Source organism: Schistocerca gregaria, chromosome 1 (assembly GCF_023897955.1).
Source record: "Schistocerca gregaria isolate iqSchGreg1 chromosome 1, iqSchGreg1.2, whole genome shotgun sequence".
Taxonomy (NCBI): domain Eukaryota; kingdom Metazoa; phylum Arthropoda; class Insecta; order Orthoptera; family Acrididae; genus Schistocerca; species Schistocerca gregaria.
In genome coordinates this window covers 501,050,444-501,063,173 of record NC_064920.1, presented here as the reverse complement: position 1 = coordinate 501,063,173, position 12,730 = coordinate 501,050,444, and the positions used below count along the sequence as shown (strand labels likewise).

Below are 12,730 nucleotides of genomic sequence, written 5' to 3'. Positions count from 1 at the left end.
TTCACGAAACAGACGCTCACGCCTTGTTGTGCCGTTTTCTTTGCGGGCAAAGAGTGCAGCTGTCTACGACACAGGCTACATTACACGTTTGGCACCTGTGGGTTTGGAACCCACGCCTCCGAAGAGACTGGTGCCTGATACCAGCGCCTGAGACCGCTCGGCCACGCTACCTACACAACACGCGCGTCACAAGAGCTGCGTCCTACCCCACGAGAACACACCGCATCGGCACAAAAATGAGACGTCAAAATTGGCAACGGTGGGATTCGAACCCACGCCTCCGAAGAGACTGGTGCCTAAAACCAGCGCCTTAGACCGCTCGGCCACGTTACCGTTGCAGCAGCACCGGCAAAACGTTTCATTTGTACTACAAAGGTCACTTCGAAATGGAAGTATCTTGGCAATCGCCGTGCCATGTCCACTGGAAGCATCTCTTTAGGCCGTCCACAACAAGAAAATGCCGTGCCCGCCGTATGGTAGCGACGCCACTTGTCTGTAGCTGTCGCAGTTAAGGAGACAGCATCAAGAGACGTTTTCGTGCCGTGACCATGTTTCGAAACCTGGGCTTTCCGTAACCACTAAAGTATCATAGCTGTACCTGTCAGGCGGAGCTAGAATGTTCCATGTAACAGACATATGTGAGCTCAAGAAGATTGCACTTGTGATGAAGTGGTAGTACGGACTGCGGCCTGCGGAACACGAGTGAAAAACCAAGGAAGCACTGTGATTTCGGGTACTCGTGCACTATCGTCAATGCAATGGCAGCAAGGAAAAACTTTCAAAAATTGCCGTGACCAGGATTCGAACCTGGGTTATTGCGGCCACAACGCAATGTCCTAACCACTAGACGATCACGGCCATGGCCACGGAGGCGCCCACGGAAGCAGCTGGCTGGAATGCAAGTGTCGATACACAGCAAAGCCTAGGCCAAGGTGTACGCCACAGCAGTGGCAGACACGATCTCCATCACATGCATGCGAGCAAATGAACGTGCCTGCGCTGTCAGTACACTAACTACAGTGGTTAGCTGCATCCACCTCCGTGGCAATGTGTTGCAGACCTCCAAGCCTCTTGACAACAGGTACCGGTATGTGGCTGGATAACAAGTGGATAGACGCCGCATCTCTCTCGCCGTCAGGTGTTGCAACGAATCATACTTAACGTGGCTTTGTGCACGCGTCAGCGTAGCGTCAGTCGAGCAAAGTCGAGACAAGTCGCATAAGAGGAGCAACAAAAACGCGCACTTCCGGTACCGGGAATCGAACCCGGGCCTCCTGGGTGAGAGCCAGGTATCCTAGCCACTAGACCACACCGGATAACGACGGCAGCGCTCCTCCAGCGAACGCAGCAGCAACCCACGGTTAATCGACGACAAGTGTAAAAAAATCCACTCTCGCGCGTTATAGAGCGGCGTGCTCCGGACGCATTTCGTGGAGACGAACGCCAGCAATGATGAGAGCAAAAGGCGCCTACAAATCCTGTCGTTGCACCACGCACTGTTCTACGACAATTCACGAAACAGACGCTCACGCCTTGTTGTGCCGTTTTCTTTGCGGGCAAAGAGTGCAGCTGTCTACGACACAGGCTACATTACACGTTTGGCACCTGTGGGTTTGGAACCCACGCCTCCGAAGAGACTGGTGCCTGATACCAGCGCCTGAGACCGCTCGGCCACGCTACCTACACAACACGCGCGTCACAAGAGCTGCGTCCTACCCCACGAGAACACACCGCATCGGCACAAAAATGAGACGTCAAAATTGGCAACGGTGGGATTCGAACCCACGCCTCCGAAGAGACTGGTGCCTAAAACCAGCGCCTTAGACCGCTCGGCCACGTTACCGTTGCAGCAGCACCGGCAAAACGTTTCATTTGTACTACAAAGGTCACTTCGAAATGGAAGTATCTTGGCAATCGCCGTGCCATGTCCACTGGAAGCATCTCTTTAGGCCGTCCACAACAAGAAAATGCCGTGCCCGCCGTATGGTAGCGACGCCACTTGTCTGTAGCTGTCGCAGTTAAGGAGACAGCATCAAGAGACGTTTTCGTGCCGTGACCATGTTTCGAAACCTGGGCTTTCCGTAACCACTAAAGTATCATAGCTGTACCTGTCAGGCGGAGCTAGAATGTTCCATGTAACAGACATATGTGAGCTCAAGAAGATTGCACTTGTGATGAAGTGGTAGTACGGACTGCGGCCTGCGGAACACGAGTGAAAAACCAAGGAAGCACTGTGATTTCGGGTACTCGTGCACTATCGTCAATGCAATGGCAGCAAGGAAAAACTTTCAAAAATTGCCGTGACCAGGATTCGAACCTGGGTTATTGCGGCCACAACGCAATGTCCTAACCACTAGACGATCACGGCCATGGCCACGGAGGCGCCCACGGAAGCAGCTGGCTGGAATGCAAGTGTCGATACACAGCAAAGCCTAGGCCAAGGTGTACGCCACAGCAGTGGCAGACACGATCTCCATCACATGCATGCGAGCAAATGAACGTGCCTGCGCTGTCAGTACACTAACTACAGTGGTTAGCTGCATCCACCTCCGTGGCAATGTGTTGCAGACCTCCAAGCCTCTTGACAACAGGTACCGGTATGTGGCTGGATAACAAGTGGATAGACGCCGCATCTCTCTCGCCGTCAGGTGTTGCAACGAATCATACTTAACGTGGCTTTGTGCACGCGTCAGCGTAGCGTCAGTCGAGCAAAGTCGAGACAAGTCGCATAAGAGGAGCAACAAAAACGCGCACTTCCGGTACCGGGAATCGAACCCGGGCCTCCTGGGTGAGAGCCAGGTATCCTAGCCACTAGACCACACCGGATAACGACGGCAGCGCTCCTCCAGCGAACGCAGCAGCAACCCACGGTTAATCGACGACAAGTGTAAAAAAATCCACTCTCGCGCGTTATAGAGCGGCGTGCTCCGGACGCATTTCGTGGAGACGAACGCCAGCAATGATGAGAGCAAAAGGCGCCTACAAATCCTGTCGTTGCACCACGCACTGTTCTACGACAATTCACGAAACAGACGTTCACGCCTTGTTGTGCCGTTTTCTTTGCGGGCAAAGAGTGCAGCTGTCTACGACACAGGCTACATTACACGTTTGGCACCTGTGGGTTTGGAACCCACGCCTCCGAAGAGACTGGTGCCTGATACCAGCGCCTGAGACCGCTCGGCCACGCTACCTACACAACACGCGCGTCACAAGAGCTGCGTCCTACCCCACGAGAACACACCGCATCGGCACAAAAATGAGACGTCAAAATTGGCAACGGTGGGATTCGAACCCACGCCTCCGAAGAGACTGGTGCCTAAAACCAGCGCCTTAGACCGCTCGGCCACGTTACTGTTGCAGCAGCACCGGCAAAACGTTTCATTTGTACTACAAAGGTCACTTCGAAATGGAAGTATCTTGGCAATCGCCGTGCCATGTCCACTGGAAGCATCTCTTTAGGCCGTCCACAACAAGAAAATGCCGTGCCCGCCGTATGGTAGCGACGCCACTTGTCTGTAGCTGTCGCAGTTAAGGAGACAGCATCAAGAGACGTTTTCGTGCCGTGACCATGTTTCGAAACCTGGGCTTTCCGTAACCACTAAAGTATCATAGCTGTACCTGTCAGGCGGAGCTAGAATGTTCCATGTAACAGACATATGTGAGCTCAAGAAGACTGCACTTGTGATGAAGTGGTAGTACGGACTGCGGCCTGCGGAACACGAGTGAAAAACCAAGGAAGCACTGTGATTTCGGGTACTCGTGCACTATCGTCAATGCAATGGCAGCAAGGAAAAACTTTCAAAAATTGCCGTGACCAGGATTCGAACCTGGGTTATTGCGGCCACAACGCAATGTCCTAACCACTAGACGATCACGGCCATGGCCACGGAGGCGCCCACGGAAGCAGCTGGCTGGAATGCAAGTGTCGATACACAGCAAAGCCTAGGCCAAGGTGTACGCCACAGCAGTGGCAGACACGATCTCCATCACATGCATGCGAGCAAATGAACGTGCCTGCGCTGTCAGTACACTAACTACAGTGGTTAGCTGCATCCACCTCCGTGGCAATGTGTTGCAGACCTCCAAGCCTCTTGACAACAGGTACCGGTATGTGGCTGGATAACAAGTGGATAGACGCCGCATCTCTCTCGCCGTCAGGTGTTGCAACGAATCATACTTAACGTGGCTTTGTGCACGCGTCAGCGTAGCGTCAGTCGAGCAAAGTCGAGACAAGTCGCATAAGAGGAGCAACAAAAACGCGCACTTCCGGTACCGGGAATCGAACCCGGGCCTCCTGGGTGAGAGCCAGGTATCCTAGCCACTAGACCACACCGGATAACGACGGCAGCGCTCCTCCAGCGAACGCAGCAGCAACCCACGGTTAATCGACGACAAGTGTAAAAAAATCCACTCTCGCGCGTTATAGAGCGGCGTGCTCCGGACGCATTTCGTGGAGACGAACGCCAGCAATGATGAGAGCAAAAGGCGCCTACAAATCCTGTCGTTGCACCACGCACTGTTCTACGACAATTCACGAAACAGACGCTCACGCCTTGTTGTGCCGTTTTCTTTGCGGGCAAAGAGTGCAGCTGTCTACGACACAGGCTACATTACACGTTTGGCACCTGTGGGTTTGGAACCCACGCCTCCGAAGAGACTGGTGCCTGATACCAGCGCCTGAGACCGCTCGGCCACGCTACCTACACAACACGCGCGTCACAAGAGCTGCGTCCTACCCCACGAGAACACACCGCATCGGCACAAAAATGAGACGTCAAAATTGGCAACGGTGGGATTCGAACCCACGCCTCCGAAGAGACTGGTGCCTAAAACCAGCGCCTTAGACCGCTCGGCCACGTTACCGTTGCAGCAGCACCGGCAAAACGTTTCATTTGTACTACAAAGGTCACTTCGAAATGGAAGTATCTTGGCAATCGCCGTGCCATGTCCACTGGAAGCATCTCTTTAGGCCGTCCACAACAAGAAAATGCCGTGCCCGCCGTATGGTAGCGACGCCACTTGTCTGTAGCTGTCGCAGTTAAGGAGACAGCATCAAGAGACGTTTTCGTGCCGTGACCATGTTTCGAAACCTGGGCTTTCCGTAACCACTAAAGTATCATAGCTGTACCTGTCAGGCGGAGCTAGAATGTTCCATGTAACAGACATATGTGAGCTCAAGAAGATTGCACTTGTGATGAAGTGGTAGTACGGACTGCGGCCTGCGGAACACGAGTGAAAAACCAAGGAAGCACTGTGATTTCGGGTACTCGTGCACTATCGTCAATGCAATGGCAGCAAGGAAAAACTTTCAAAAATTGCCGTGACCAGGATTCGAACCTGGGTTATTGCGGCCACAACGCAATGTCCTAACCACTAGACGATCACGGCCATGGCCACGGAGGCGCCCACGGAAGCAGCTGGCTGGAATGCAAGTGTCGATACACAGCAAAGCCTAGGCCAAGGTGTACGCCACAGCAGTGGCAGACACGATCTCCATCACATGCATGCGAGCAAATGAACGTGCCTGCGCTGTCAGTACACTAACTACAGTGGTTAGCTGCATCCACCTCCGTGGCAATGTGTTGCAGACCTCCAAGCCTCTTGACAACAGGTACCGGTATGTGGCTGGATAACAAGTGGATAGACGCCGCATCTCTCTCGCCGTCAGGTGTTGCAACGAATCATACTTAACGTGGCTTTGTGCACGCGTCAGCGTAGCGTCAGTCGAGCAAAGTCGAGACAAGTCGCATAAGAGGAGCAACAAAAACGCGCACTTCCGGTACCGGGAATCGAACCCGGGCCTCCTGGGTGAGAGCCAGGTATCCTAGCCACTAGACCACACCGGATAACGACGGCAGCGCTCCTCCAGCGAACGCAGCAGCAACCCACGGTTAATCGACGACAAGTGTAAAAAAATCCACTCTCGCGCGTTATAGAGCGGCGTGCTCCGGACGCATTTCGTGGAGACGAACGCCAGCAATGATGAGAGCAAAAGGCGCCTACAAATCCTGTCGTTGCACCACGCACTGTTCTACGACAATTCACGAAACAGACGCTCACGCCTTGTTGTGCCGTTTTCTTTGCGGGCAATGAGTGCAGCTGTCTACGACACAGGCTACATTACACGTTTGGCACCTGTGGGTTTGGAACCCACGCCTCCGAAGAGACTGGTGCCTGATACCAGCGCCTGAGACCGCTCGGCCACGCTACCTACACAACACGCGCGTCACAAGAGCTGCGTCCTACCCCACGAGAACACACCGCATCGGCACAAAAATGAGACGTCAAAATTGGCAACGGTGGGATTCGAACCCACGCCTCCGAAGAGACTGGTGCCTAAAACCAGCGCCTTAGACCGCTCGGCCACGTTACCGTTGCAGCAGCACCGGCAAAACGTTTCATTTGTACTACAAAGGTCACTTCGAAATGGAAGTATCTTGGCAATCGCCGTGCCATGTCCACTGGAAGCATCTCTTTAGGCCGTCCACAACAAGAAAATGCCGTGCCCGCCGTATGGTAGCGACGCCACTTGTCTGTAGCTGTCGCAGTTAAGGAGACAGCATCAAGAGACGTTTTCGTGCCGTGACCATGTTTCGAAACCTGGGCTTTCCGTAACCACTAAAGTATCATAGCTGTACCTGTCAGGCGGAGCTAGAATGTTCCATGTAACAGACATATGTGAGCTCAAGAAGATTGCACTTGTGATGAAGTGGTAGTACGGACTGCGGCCTGCGGAACACGAGTGAAAAACCAAGGAAGCACTGTGATTTCGGGTACTCGTGCACTATCGTCAATGCAATGGCAGCAAGGAAAAACTTTCAAAAATTGCCGTGACCAGGATTCGAACCTGGGTTATTGCGGCCACAACGCAATGTCCTAACCACTAGACGATCACGGCCATGGCCACGGAGGCGCCCACGGAAGCAGCTGGCTGGAATGCAAGTGTCGATACACAGCAAAGCCTAGGCCAAGGTGTACGCCACAGCAGTGGCAGACACGATCTCCATCACATGCATGCGAGCAAATGAACGTGCCTGCGCTGTCAGTACACTAACTACAGTGGTTAGCTGCATCCACCTCCGTGGCAATGTGTTGCAGACCTCCAAGCCTCTTGACAACAGGTACCGGTATGTGGCTGGATAACAAGTGGATAGACGCCGCATCTCTCTCGCCGTCAGGTGTTGCAACGAATCATACTTAACGTGGCTTTGTGCACGCGTCAGCGTAGCGTCAGTCGAGCAAAGTCGAGACAAGTCGCATAAGAGGAGCAACAAAAACGCGCACTTCCGGTACCGGGAATCGAACCCGGGCCTCCTGGGTGAGAGCCAGGTATCCTAGCCACTAGACCACACCGGATAACGACGGCAGCGCTCCTCCAGCGAACGCAGCAGCAACCCACGGTTAATCGACGACAAGTGTAAAAAAATCCACTCTCGCGCGTTATAGAGCGGCGTGCTCCGGACGCATTTCGTGGAGACGAACGCCAGCAATGATGAGAGCAAAAGGCGCCTACAAATCCTGTCGTTGCACCACGCACTGTTCTACGACAATTCACGAAACAGACGTTCACGCCTTGTTGTGCCGTTTTCTTTGCGGGCAAAGAGTGCAGCTGTCTACGACACAGGCTACATTACACGTTTGGCACCTGTGGGTTTGGAACCCACGCCTCCGAAGAGACTGGTGCCTGATACCAGCGCCTGAGACCGCTCGGCCACGCTACCTACACAACACGCGCGTCACAAGAGCTGCGTCCTACCCCACGAGAACACACCGCATCGGCACAAAAATGAGACGTCAAAATTGGCAACGGTGGGATTCGAACCCACGCCTCCGAAGAGACTGGTGCCTAAAACCAGCGCCTTAGACCGCTCGGCCACGTTACCGTTGCAGCAGCACCGGCAAAACGTTTCATTTGTACTACAAAGGTCACTTCGAAATGGAAGTATCTTGGCAATCGCCGTGCCATGTCCACTGGAAGCATCTCTTTAGGCCGTCCACAACAAGAAAATGCCGTGCCCGCCGTATGGTAGCGACGCCACTTGTCTGTAGCTGTCGCAGTTAAGGAGACAGCATCAAGAGACGTTTTCGTGCCGTGACCATGTTTCGAAACCTGGGCTTTCCGTAACCACTAAAGTATCATAGCTGTACCTGTCAGGCGGAGCTAGAATGTTCCATGTAACAGACATATGTGAGCTCAAGAAGATTGCACTTGTGATGAAGTGGTAGTACGGACTGCGGCCTGCGGAACACGAGTGAAAAACCAAGGAAGCACTGTGATTTCGGGTACTCGTGCACTATCGTCAATGCAATGGCAGCAAGGAAAAACTTTCAAAAATTGCCGTGACCAGGATTCGAACCTGGGTTATTGCGGCCACAACGCAATGTCCTAACCACTAGACGATCACGGCCATGGCCACGGAGGCGCCCACGGAAGCAGCTGGCTGGAATGCAAGTGTCGATACACAGCAAAGCCTAGGCCAAGGTGTACGCCACAGCAGTGGCAGACACGATCTCCATCACATGCATGCGAGCAAATGAACGTGCCTGCGCTGTCAGTACACTAACTACAGTGGTTAGCTGCATCCACCTCCGTGGCAATGTGTTGCAGACCTCCAAGCCTCTTGACAACAGGTACCGGTATGTGGCTGGATAACAAGTGGATAGACGCCGCATCTCTCTCGCCGTCAGGTGTTGCAACGAATCATACTTAACGTGGCTTTGTGCACGCGTCAGCGTAGCGTCAGTCGAGCAAAGTCGAGACAAGTCGCATAAGAGGAGCAACAAAAACGCGCACTTCCGGTACCGGGAATCGAACCCGGGCCTCCTGGGTGAGAGCCAGGTATCCTAGCCACTAGACCACACTGGATAACGACGGCAGCGCTCCTCCAGCGAACGCAGCAGCAACCCACGGTTAATCGACGACAAGTGTAAAAAAATCCACTCTCGCGCGTTATAGAGCGGCGTGCTCCGGACGCATTTCGTGGAGACGAACGCCAGCAATGATGAGAGCAAAAGGCGCCTACAAATCCTGTCGTTGCACCACGCACTGTTCTACGACAATTCACGAAACAGACGCTCACGCCTTGTTGTGCCGTTTTCTTTGCGGGCAAAGAGTGCAGCTGTCTACGACACAGGCTACATTACACGTTTGGCACCTGTGGGTTTGGAACCCACGCCTCCGAAGAGACTGGTGCCTGATACCAGCGCCTGAGACCGCTCGGCCACGCTACCTACACAACACGCGCGTCACAAGAGCTGCGTCCTACCCCACGAGAACACACCGCATCGGCACAAAAATGAGACGTCAAAATTGGCAACGGTGGGATTCGAACCCACGCCTCCGAAGAGACTGGTGCCTAAAACCAGCGCCTTAGACCGCTCGGCCACGTTACCGTTGCAGCAGCACCGGCAAAACGTTTCATTTGTACTACAAAGGTCACTTCGAAATGGAAGTATCTTGGCAATCGCCGTGCCATGTCCACTGGAAGCATCTCTTTAGGCCGTCCACAACAAGAAAATGCCGTGCCCGCCGTATGGTAGCGACGCCACTTGTCTGTAGCTGTCGCAGTTAAGGAGACAGCATCAAGAGACGTTTTCGTGCCGTGACCATGTTTCGAAACCTGGGCTTTCCGTAACCACTAAAGTATCATAGCTGTACCTGTCAGGCGGAGCTAGAATGTTCCATGTAACAGACATATGTGAGCTCAAGAAGATTGCACTTGTGATGAAGTGGTAGTACGGACTGCGGCCTGCGGAACACGAGTGAAAAACCAAGGAAGCACTGTGATTTCGGGTACTCGTGCACTATCGTCAATGCAATGGCAGCAAGGAAAAACTTTCAAAAATTGCCGTGACCAGGATTCGAACCTGGGTTATTGCGGCCACAACGCAATGTCCTAACCACTAGACGATCACGGCCATGGCCACGGAGGCGCCCACGGAAGCAGCTGGCTGGAATGCAAGTGTCGATACACAGCAAAGCCTAGGCCAAGGTGTACGCCACAGCAGTGGCAGACACGATCTCCATCACATGCATGCGAGCAAATGAACGTGCCTGCGCTGTCAGTACACTAACTACAGTGGTTAGCTGCATCCACCTCCGTGGCAATGTGTTGCAGACCTCCAAGCCTCTTGACAACAGGTACCGGTATGTGGCTGGATAACAAGTGGATAGACGCCGCATCTCTCTCGCCGTCAGGTGTTGCAACGAATCATACTTAACGTGGCTTTGTGCACGCGTCAGCGTAGCGTCAGTCGAGCAAAGTCGAGACAAGTCGCATAAGAGGAGCAACAAAAACGCGCACTTCCGGTACCGGGAATCGAACCCGGGCCTCCTGGGTGAGAGCCAGGTATCCTAGCCACTAGACCACACCGGATAACGACGGCAGCGCTCCTCCAGCGAACGCAGCAGCAACCCACGGTTAATCGACGACAAGTGTAAAAAAATCCACTCTCGCGCGTTATAGAGCGGCGTGCTCCGGACGCATTTCGTGGAGACGAACGCCAGCAATGATGAGAGCAAAAGGCGCCTACAAATCCTGTCGTTGCACCACGCACTGTTCTACGACAATTCACGAAACAGACGTTCACGCCTTGTTGTGCCGTTTTCTTTGCGGGCAAAGAGTGCAGCTGTCTACGACACAGGCTACATTACACGTTTGGCACCTGTGGGTTTGGAACCCACGCCTCCGAAGAGACTGGTGCCTGATACCAGCGCCTGAGACCGCTCGGCCACGCTACCTACACAACACGCGCGTCACAAGAGCTGCGTCCTACCCCACGAGAACACACCGCATCGGCACAAAAATGAGACGTCAAAATTGGCAACGGTGGGATTCGAACCCACGCCTCCGAAGAGACTGGTGCCTAAAACCAGCGCCTTAGACCGCTCGGCCACGTTACCGTTGCAGCAGCACCGGCAAAACGTTTCATTTGTACTACAAAGGTCACTTCGAAATGGAAGTATCTTGGCAATCGCCGTGCCATGTCCACTGGAAGCATCTCTTTAGGCCGTCCACAACAAGAAAATGCCGTGCCCGCCGTATGGTAGCGACGCCACTTGTCTGTAGCTGTCGCAGTTAAGGAGACAGCATCAAGAGACGTTTTCGTGCCGTGACCATGTTTCGAAACCTGGGCTTTCCGTAACCACTAAAGTATCATAGCTGTACCTGTCAGGCGGAGCTAGAATGTTCCATGTAACAGACATATGTGAGCTCAAGAAGATTGCACTTGTGATGAAGTGGTAGTACGGACTGCGGCCTGCGGAACACGAGTGAAAAACCAAGGAAGCACTGTGATTTCGGGTACTCGTGCACTATCGTCAATGCAATGGCAGCAAGGAAAAACTTTCAAAAATTGCCGTGACCAGGATTCGAACCTGGGTTATTGCGGCCACAACGCAATGTCCTAACCACTAGACGATCACGGCCATGGCCACGGAGGCGCCCACGGAAGCAGCTGGCTGGAATGCAAGTGTCGATACACAGCAAAGCCTAGGCCAAGGTGTACGCCACAGCAGTGGCAGACACGATCTCCATCACATGCATGCGAGCAAATGAATGTGCCTGCGCTGTCAGTACACTAACTACAGTGGTTAGCTGCATCCACCTCCGTGGCAATGTGTTGCAGACCTCCAAGCCTCTTGACGACAGGTACCGGTATGTGGCTGGATAACAAGTGGATAGACGCCGCATCTCTCTCGCCGTCAGGTGTTGCAACGAATCATACTTAACGTGGCTTTGTGCACGCGTCAGCGTAGCGTCAGTCGAGCAAAGTCGAGACAAGTCGCATAAGAGGAGCAACAAAAACGCGCACTTCCGGTACCGGGAATCGAACCCGGGCCTCCTGGGTGAGAGCCAGGTATCCTAGCCACTAGACCACACTGGATAACGACGGCAGCGCTCCTCCAGCGAACGCAGCAGCAACCCACGGTTAATCGACGACAAGTGTAAAAAAATCCACTCTCGCGCGTTATAGAGCGGCGTGCTCCGGACGCATTTCGTGGAGACGAACGCCAGCAATGATGAGAGCAAAAGGCGCCTACAAATCCTGTCGTTGCACCACGCACTGTTCTACGACAATTCACGAAACAGACGCTCACGCCTTGTTGTGCCGTTTTCTTTGCGGGCAAAGAGTGCAGCTGTCTACGACACAGGCTACATTACACGTTTGGCACCTGTGGGTTTGGAACCCACGCCTCCGAAGAGACTGGTGCCTGATACCAGCGCCTGAGACCGCTCGGCCACGCTACCTACACAACACGCGCGTCACAAGAGCTGCGTCCTACCCCACGAGAACACACCGCATCGGCACAAAAATGAGACGTCAAAATTGGCAACGGTGGGATTCGAACCCACGCCTCCGAAGAGACTGGTGCCTAAAACCAGCGCCTTAGACCGCTCGGCCACGTTACCGTTGCAGCAGCACCGGCAAAACGTTTCATTTGTACTACAAAGGTCACTTCGAAATGGAAGTATCTTGGCAATCGCCGTGCCATGTCCACTGGAAGCATCTCTTTAGGCCGTCCACAACAAGAAAATGCCGTGCCCGCCGTATGGTAGCGACGCCACTTGTCTGTAGCTGTCGCAGTTAAGGAGACAGCATCAAGAGACGTTTTCGTGCCGTGACCATGTTTCGAAACCTGGGCTTTCCGTAACCACTAAAGTATCATAGCTGTACCTGTCAGGCGGAGCTAGAATGTTCCATGTAACAGACATATGTGAGCTCAAGA

At 53.6% G+C, this 12,730-nt stretch overlaps 25 non-coding genes across 25 annotated transcripts; all 25 read right to left on the bottom strand.

The window, feature by feature from the left end:
• Positions 1-251: 251 nt before the first annotated feature.
• Positions 252-333, bottom strand: Trnal-uag (transfer RNA leucine (anticodon UAG)). The gene has a single exon. It is a non-coding gene; the product is annotated as a tRNA-Leu (tRNA).
• Positions 334-786: 453 nt separating this feature from the next.
• Positions 787-858, bottom strand: Trnah-gug (transfer RNA histidin (anticodon GUG)). Its single transcript has one exon. It is a non-coding gene; the product is annotated as a tRNA-His (tRNA).
• Positions 859-1,244: 386 nt separating this feature from the next.
• On the bottom strand, positions 1,245-1,316 carry Trnae-cuc (transfer RNA glutamic acid (anticodon CUC)). The gene has a single exon. It is a non-coding gene; the product is annotated as a tRNA-Glu (tRNA).
• Positions 1,317-1,761: 445 nt separating this feature from the next.
• Positions 1,762-1,843, bottom strand: Trnal-uag (transfer RNA leucine (anticodon UAG)). The gene has a single exon. It is a non-coding gene; the product is annotated as a tRNA-Leu (tRNA).
• Positions 1,844-2,296: 453 nt separating this feature from the next.
• Trnah-gug (transfer RNA histidin (anticodon GUG)) lies at positions 2,297-2,368 on the bottom strand. Its single transcript has one exon. It is a non-coding gene; the product is annotated as a tRNA-His (tRNA).
• A 386-nt stretch (positions 2,369-2,754) lies between these two features.
• On the bottom strand, positions 2,755-2,826 carry Trnae-cuc (transfer RNA glutamic acid (anticodon CUC)). Its single transcript has one exon. It is a non-coding gene; the product is annotated as a tRNA-Glu (tRNA).
• Positions 2,827-3,271: 445 nt separating this feature from the next.
• On the bottom strand, positions 3,272-3,353 carry Trnal-uag (transfer RNA leucine (anticodon UAG)). The gene has a single exon. It is a non-coding gene; the product is annotated as a tRNA-Leu (tRNA).
• A 453-nt stretch (positions 3,354-3,806) lies between these two features.
• Trnah-gug (transfer RNA histidin (anticodon GUG)) lies at positions 3,807-3,878 on the bottom strand. The gene has a single exon. It is a non-coding gene; the product is annotated as a tRNA-His (tRNA).
• A 386-nt stretch (positions 3,879-4,264) lies between these two features.
• Trnae-cuc (transfer RNA glutamic acid (anticodon CUC)) lies at positions 4,265-4,336 on the bottom strand. The gene has a single exon. It is a non-coding gene; the product is annotated as a tRNA-Glu (tRNA).
• Positions 4,337-4,781: 445 nt separating this feature from the next.
• Positions 4,782-4,863, bottom strand: Trnal-uag (transfer RNA leucine (anticodon UAG)). Its single transcript has one exon. It is a non-coding gene; the product is annotated as a tRNA-Leu (tRNA).
• A 453-nt stretch (positions 4,864-5,316) lies between these two features.
• Positions 5,317-5,388, bottom strand: Trnah-gug (transfer RNA histidin (anticodon GUG)). The gene has a single exon. It is a non-coding gene; the product is annotated as a tRNA-His (tRNA).
• Positions 5,389-5,774: 386 nt separating this feature from the next.
• Trnae-cuc (transfer RNA glutamic acid (anticodon CUC)) lies at positions 5,775-5,846 on the bottom strand. The gene has a single exon. It is a non-coding gene; the product is annotated as a tRNA-Glu (tRNA).
• Positions 5,847-6,291: 445 nt separating this feature from the next.
• Positions 6,292-6,373, bottom strand: Trnal-uag (transfer RNA leucine (anticodon UAG)). Its single transcript has one exon. It is a non-coding gene; the product is annotated as a tRNA-Leu (tRNA).
• Positions 6,374-6,826: 453 nt separating this feature from the next.
• On the bottom strand, positions 6,827-6,898 carry Trnah-gug (transfer RNA histidin (anticodon GUG)). The gene has a single exon. It is a non-coding gene; the product is annotated as a tRNA-His (tRNA).
• A 386-nt stretch (positions 6,899-7,284) lies between these two features.
• Trnae-cuc (transfer RNA glutamic acid (anticodon CUC)) lies at positions 7,285-7,356 on the bottom strand. The gene has a single exon. It is a non-coding gene; the product is annotated as a tRNA-Glu (tRNA).
• A 445-nt stretch (positions 7,357-7,801) lies between these two features.
• Trnal-uag (transfer RNA leucine (anticodon UAG)) lies at positions 7,802-7,883 on the bottom strand. Its single transcript has one exon. It is a non-coding gene; the product is annotated as a tRNA-Leu (tRNA).
• A 453-nt stretch (positions 7,884-8,336) lies between these two features.
• Trnah-gug (transfer RNA histidin (anticodon GUG)) lies at positions 8,337-8,408 on the bottom strand. The gene has a single exon. It is a non-coding gene; the product is annotated as a tRNA-His (tRNA).
• Positions 8,409-8,794: 386 nt separating this feature from the next.
• On the bottom strand, positions 8,795-8,866 carry Trnae-cuc (transfer RNA glutamic acid (anticodon CUC)). Its single transcript has one exon. It is a non-coding gene; the product is annotated as a tRNA-Glu (tRNA).
• A 445-nt stretch (positions 8,867-9,311) lies between these two features.
• On the bottom strand, positions 9,312-9,393 carry Trnal-uag (transfer RNA leucine (anticodon UAG)). The gene has a single exon. It is a non-coding gene; the product is annotated as a tRNA-Leu (tRNA).
• A 453-nt stretch (positions 9,394-9,846) lies between these two features.
• On the bottom strand, positions 9,847-9,918 carry Trnah-gug (transfer RNA histidin (anticodon GUG)). The gene has a single exon. It is a non-coding gene; the product is annotated as a tRNA-His (tRNA).
• Positions 9,919-10,304: 386 nt separating this feature from the next.
• Trnae-cuc (transfer RNA glutamic acid (anticodon CUC)) lies at positions 10,305-10,376 on the bottom strand. Its single transcript has one exon. It is a non-coding gene; the product is annotated as a tRNA-Glu (tRNA).
• A 445-nt stretch (positions 10,377-10,821) lies between these two features.
• Trnal-uag (transfer RNA leucine (anticodon UAG)) lies at positions 10,822-10,903 on the bottom strand. Its single transcript has one exon. It is a non-coding gene; the product is annotated as a tRNA-Leu (tRNA).
• A 453-nt stretch (positions 10,904-11,356) lies between these two features.
• Positions 11,357-11,428, bottom strand: Trnah-gug (transfer RNA histidin (anticodon GUG)). Its single transcript has one exon. It is a non-coding gene; the product is annotated as a tRNA-His (tRNA).
• Positions 11,429-11,814: 386 nt separating this feature from the next.
• On the bottom strand, positions 11,815-11,886 carry Trnae-cuc (transfer RNA glutamic acid (anticodon CUC)). The gene has a single exon. It is a non-coding gene; the product is annotated as a tRNA-Glu (tRNA).
• A 445-nt stretch (positions 11,887-12,331) lies between these two features.
• On the bottom strand, positions 12,332-12,413 carry Trnal-uag (transfer RNA leucine (anticodon UAG)). Its single transcript has one exon. It is a non-coding gene; the product is annotated as a tRNA-Leu (tRNA).
• Positions 12,414-12,730: the final 317 nt, after the last annotated feature.